Source organism: Eleginops maclovinus, chromosome 8 (assembly GCF_036324505.1).
Source record: "Eleginops maclovinus isolate JMC-PN-2008 ecotype Puerto Natales chromosome 8, JC_Emac_rtc_rv5, whole genome shotgun sequence".
NCBI classification, from domain to species: Eukaryota; Metazoa; Chordata; class Actinopteri; order Perciformes; family Eleginopidae; genus Eleginops; species Eleginops maclovinus.
The window spans coordinates 9840238-9846430 of NC_086356.1; the positions used below are offsets into that span (position 1 = coordinate 9840238).

Genomic DNA, 6193 nt, shown 5'->3' on the forward strand with positions numbered 1-6193 from the left:
GAACGAGAGACGGTGACAGGATCCAACCAGCTGCAACGCCTATCAGGGCCAGGGGCGCACAAACAACACCAAGCTTCGTAATGAAATATCAGTAGCAAAACAAAACCCTGTATTTTTCTATAAAATACTGTGCTGGATTAAAAAAGGAACACCATAAACCTAACTTAGATTGCGTAATACTTTATAACCTCAGAGTCAATCACTTCACAGGAGAGCCATGTAATGGTGGTGAAAGTACTGGTTCATGATGGTTCACACACACATTCACACACACACAAGCACCTGTATAATGAGCACAAATAAGCACTGCCCCGCAAGCGCACATGCACACACAAACATCATGTGTCTGACTCCCGCAGGCTTATAATGGTTGCCTTGTCACTCTGTTTCCTTCCGAGCCTCAGTAACAGCCTTCCCCCGGCTCCTGCCAAGCCACCCTGTTCCTGTTCCTCCTTTCCAGAGTCTTGGGTTGTTTCCAGACGGATACACAATCCCATGCCCATCGTGCTATTGATTGTTACAAAATTAGCAACAGCATTTCCTCTCAAAATGTCTAAGTTGATAAGAGTACAAAGCACCATAGCAGAAGACTGTTTATGAATTGTCTCACCATTTTTCCTCCAGCCTTACCTCTCTATGGCCTCCCCTTCTGTCTTAAATCTTGTGTTATATTTGCATTCACAAGTTTTGCAAATCTTATCCCCCTTTCTGGACAATTTTGACTTTTATTTCCCACGTAAGGGCGCACGTAAGAGAAAGAGGTGAAAAGAGAGGAGAAGCAGGAAGTGAATTTCTCTGTTGGAAGACACAGTTGGGTGTATTTGTATCACCATGACAACAAGACCCTCTCCGGTACAGTGTTTGATTAGTGCACACCACCTCTGGCAAAGAAGGTAATATGTGTTGTGTGACTTACATTCAACAAATAAAGTTATTTTAGATTTAGGAGACATTATTACAATTTGTACGTCAGTCAATTTTGCATGTTAAAAAATGTAAAGTGCAGGGAGGTAAAATGTTTCATTATTTAGAGCCTAAAATCATTTTCTATAAAACATTTCCCAATTTTACAGTGATCTTAAGCCAATGTTTTCTGTCTGTTTTTGTTTACCAATTCATTAAATCTATTATGTACTATTTGTTCCATCGACTGATTGTTTTTGGTCTATCTCAAAAAGTATTTTTTCTGGATTGCAAATCAACTCTACTGCATGTGTTTGATCGTTTTGATCATGCACAGGTGAATTTCAACTGGTGCCGAAAGCCAAGAGAGCAGGTTTATCAAGAATAACTGACAGAGTGCCCTCTCTCAGCGGTGTGTAGCAGATAAACCAGGTGCAAAGTATTTGAATCTGTTACAAACATCCCTTAACTCATTCCATGTGAGAAAGTGTCTTTTTTCCTCTCCACTCTGCAGCTGAACAGGCTGTTCTGGGCTGCCAGCTGGGCCCTGTGTGCACCTCACAAGGGAGAGGAAGACACAGCCAGAGAGCATTCAGGCTCCGTCCATTGATTTCAGCCAGGCAGAGATAGCAGGGAGAGAGGGAGAGCCAGAGAGGAAAAGGAGAAAGAGTGGCATAAAAGGCTGAATTACACAAAGAAGACTCACAAGGTAGGGGACTAAAGAGAGGGGAAAGCAAAGGAGTGGAAGAGGAGCTCTGAATGAAATGTAGAAATCAAGGAAACACACACACACACACACACACACACATATAATATATCCCTCAATCCCAGATCTACAGCAGAGCACAGGCTCCAGGAAGGAATCTTCATGTTGTATTCTTATCAAAAAACATTGAGAGAAATGTTTATAAGGACACCTGTGTGTTCTAGTGAGTTTGTGCAAAAACAAACAGTTGTTAAGGTTGTTAGGCCTTTGAAATCAGAACTGAAATCAGTCACTGATACTTGGTTCCTATGTGGTTGAAAAAAGGAAGAGTGGATTTATTGTGGTCATTTTATACACTCTGTGAACTAAAACTAAGAGGGATAAGTACCATAGAAAATTCCAGATATGACCACAGTTATAAAATTACTATTCTACATTAGTATGTAATGTAGTTGAGTCATTTGGGCAAACATACAGAAGTTTATTTACTTTTAAAAAGGAACACCAATTGCACAACAGCAGTGGGGTCACGATAGCCTGATTTCCAACATACCAATAAGTCAATGTATACCTTATTCTTTCCCCGCTACCTACATGTGATTTACTACATATTACGATAAACTTTGACAAAACAAAGGCCAGGCTGTGTAAGAAATACCAATGTTGTTTATAAAGGAAGTGAAAACACTGAGTGAGAATTACATTTGTGTTGTACCTGTTGAGTCTATATACGAATAAACTGCCTCAGTACAGTCAGTGGGTCACGAAGGATCTGACTGACTTACCACTGATATGTTAAATCATAAAAACTCAACACCGACACAAAGATAATATTTCTTTCCTACCAATCAGAAAATGAATGGGTAAAATAATTAACAAGCATTCAGTGATTCATAACACTGATTAAAGTTCTCGCCCTCCAGGGTTGATGATGACTGGATGTCTGAATAATTAAATGGAAATGTATTCACTTTAATTACAGGCTTTATTAACTAAGTGTCCCAGGGTATGTCATTAAAGATCATTAAAGCAAACATTGACTTTGTATAACTTAATTATTATCAGGGTGTTTTTTTAGGACAATTCATCGTGCAACACACCGAGTTGATTGTACGCAACAGTTTGATCTAAGTCACACCGGGTGACCGTCATAACTGATGCTTTATTGAATTAACAATAAAGCCACTTCATAGCACATGACTGAAAAGTAAAACGTGTCCACAAATACTTACAATCTACTCCGCATACTGAAAAAACTGAAACGTTGACTTAAATTAGGTGTATTAGGTCAACAGATTTCACATGACTGTATTAGGTTAGTTGTAAGCAATAATAGTAAGTTCAAATCAAAAACATTAGGTTCACCTTAATATTATTGCTTTCCACTGACATGATACAGTTGTGTGAAATGTGTTGACATAACACATTTAATTAAAGTCAACTTGTTTTTCAGTGTAGCACCAGCTACTTTTACCGGTTTTTAAATGACAATTATTTTGAAAAAATTATTCTGTATGCTTAATCTCCTCTCTTTAGAAACACAAAACCACTGCAGTTGTTTGCAGCCCCCTCCCGCCCCCCGCCATTTAATCTCCGGCCGCTCCCCACATGACAGGTGCATCTGAGGGGCGTTGTTGGGACTTCAGAGCATTCAGTACAAACTCAATTACAGAAAAAGCTATAAACAGAGGGATACAAGGGGACACAAAGTGCTTCAGGCATCGGATGTACTCTATCAGCTTTTAAAGAGAAAGATTATATTCATTATCTAATTATGGCTGACTTTAGAGGGGAAGCTGACATGCTGGAATAAAATGACATGCTACATTCTTTGGTCTTTTCAATTGATTGATTGAATTGCTTTCCCTAATAACATTATTCTTTATGACTGGTAACTTATGTGAATAACAATGTATGCTCTTTGTTCCTCAGGCCACATAACTGCTCAATCACTAGAATCATTGTATCGTATTGGGGATGCTAATAAAGGGGCATGACTGAAAAAAGTAGCGCAACATTAGAAATGTATGTTTCCATAGTATTTGATGTTGCCCAGATACGATGGAAAATATATTATGCTCAAATTGGTTTTGAAAAGAATCACATCTGATGAAAAACTAATATTTTCCCTCTTTTGATCAATGTATTGATCAAAAGTGAAGTGACAGTTGGCACATTCGGCTGAATATTTCTAGATTCATGATAGATAGTTAGCTGCTGTAACTTGTGTTGTTGAGAGATATGGAATACCACTCAGTACAAATGGATTCTTACTCAACATTTGACTGTGTTGGCATAACTTTCATTAGGCCTAATCATTGACATAGCTGTGCAAACACAGATTTAGTCAAGGAAGAACGTGGCATGGCACACCCTTTGAGGTGTTGAAATCTGAGAGGTTGGATAAAAATATATATACTTGAAATAATGTTGAAGAAGAAGTTAACAACATGACCAATGTTTTACTCACATAATGTTAAATTGCAAATGTATGATAGCATTGGTTTTTGTTATTGCAATGAGTTTTTCTTTACCTTACTGTATTTCAATGGGCTCATTCAGCTTACAAAAAACAAATTCATGGAGGCAATGCTTTACAGCAGACATCCCAGAGATACTCGCGAACATCACCACAGACTTCTCAAAACAATCCCTGCTGGTTCCTCCCCTGTCATGGGACAATAACAGAACTTCCACTTACAAGATTAAATGGTCAAGGTGCCAGAGTACTTGACTTAAGAACATACACTGTATAAAACTATAGAAAGACACTTATCATAAACTATGCCAGCCTTCACACACACACACACACACACACACACACACACACACACACACACACACACACACACACACACACACACACACGTCAAAAACAAAACAAACTGGAACGACATGAAGTTGTCACGTGACCCAAAATATAAACAGTGGCAAAAGTCGATAGCAATATAAAGGACATGTGTGTTGTTAACAATGTAGAGTAGTCCAGCTTCTCCTGTAACGCTATTCTTCGTTTATTTAGTGACTTTTCTGAAGTCACCGGAACACCATCTTAATCCTGCAACATGTCAATGCAGCCTGTCAAGCCTCGTCGGATATCGATGCATTTCCACCAAAACAGCTGTTTTTTTACAGATGAATCTATAAAACGTTGTCTTTTAGCCCAACATCATTGTGCTAGCCTATTGTAGCAAGCTCTTGTGTTAACTTATTGCTCGAGTTAGCCCTTACAAACCTGCCTTACGTTAGCAAAAACAGCTACTCTGCATTCACCGATTCTAAATCCGACACATATATTTAACTGTACAGGGACTGTTTAGATAAACTGTTCCGTCACCGTAAAGCCAACTGTTATGTAAAGGTGTTCGCAGTAATTTGGGGAATTAACACGCAGACTGGCCCTCGCTGAAGCCTTGACACAGGCCATTACTGTGTGTAGCATGGGTAGCTAACGCCTGTTAGCCATGTAACACTGGCAGTTACCACCAACAAACAGGTTTTTTATTTCATAACTGAAGAAACGACCACATTTTACGTTGACGGTGCATGTGCGTCTGCAAGTGCAAGACAGCTTACCTGTATTCCCACGGTTATATTTATTCCAATGGCGGTGGGCACAACATTGCACTCTCCCAATAACATCAGCAGCCAACAGCATCCAGCCGAGCTGTAAACACAAGCCCAACCAACCCGCTGACACCCGCACTGCGCATGCGCCTGTCAGTGCCCCTGTCGCCTGTGCTGAGGGAGGGGAAGTGATGGCATTATCTAACGATATGATGCTCACTGAGAGAAAGTCTTCTTAGGGCCAAGTCTCAAGTCAGTCAGAAAATCGAGACAAGTCTTAATTCAAAAAAGATAACAGATTTGACAAGTCTGGAGTAAAGCCCTACGTGCCAAAGCTAAGTTAAGGAGTATTCAGGTGCAAGTCTTTAAAGAAGCAATATTTTTTTTATTCCAATGTATTAAGTGTAATTGTATATTATTCTTTTGTTCAATGACACAGTAATACATGTCGAAGGGGTAAGAGCATTCAATTCATCTTCTCAATATCCATTTCCATTTTAAAAAGGGTATTAAATGTAAAATGTGTCTATGAACGTGAATAAAGCCAATAAACAAAGCATAATGGAGTAGAGACAGTATAGTATGGTATAGTACTAATAACGCCAAATGATTGGTTAAAGTTAGTCGAATGTGGTTTTTTCGGAGATTCTATGGGTTTTTTCACTACCGAGGTGTCCCTGAGCAAGGCACCGTTCCCTACACTGCTCCCCAGGCGCCATACATATGGCAGTTCACTGTTCCTAACAATAGGATGGGTCAAATTCAGAACATACATTTCCCCTCTGTAGGATGATTAAGGGTTCCTTCTATTCTATTCTATTTCCAACTCTAATATAAACCCACATAATTGTTTTCAGTAGGACAGTAAATTGCGCAGTAGTCAGATGTGAGGAACACAGCGATTGTTTTCACTGTGTTGTGGTCATGCTGGTCCTTCCTGTCCAGCCTGTTAGGGCCTGTCGTCAGAGTTGGACCAGGTAACATGAGGCTAATGATTCCAAAGAAATGCTGCCTATT

General features: G+C 39.5%; 1 protein-coding gene across 2 annotated transcripts in view; it reads right to left on the reverse strand.

Moving 5' to 3' along the window:
• Window positions 1–5311, reverse strand: part of LOC134868376 (rab GTPase-activating protein 1) — a 60312-nt gene extending 55001 nt beyond the window's left edge. For both annotated transcript variants that reach the window (XM_063889455.1, XM_063889454.1), the window contains exon 1: window positions 5186–5311. The gene's annotated coding sequence lies outside the window, so the exon portion shown is untranslated. The remainder of the gene's footprint in view (window positions 1–5185) is intronic.
• Window positions 5312–6193: the final 882 nt, after the last annotated feature.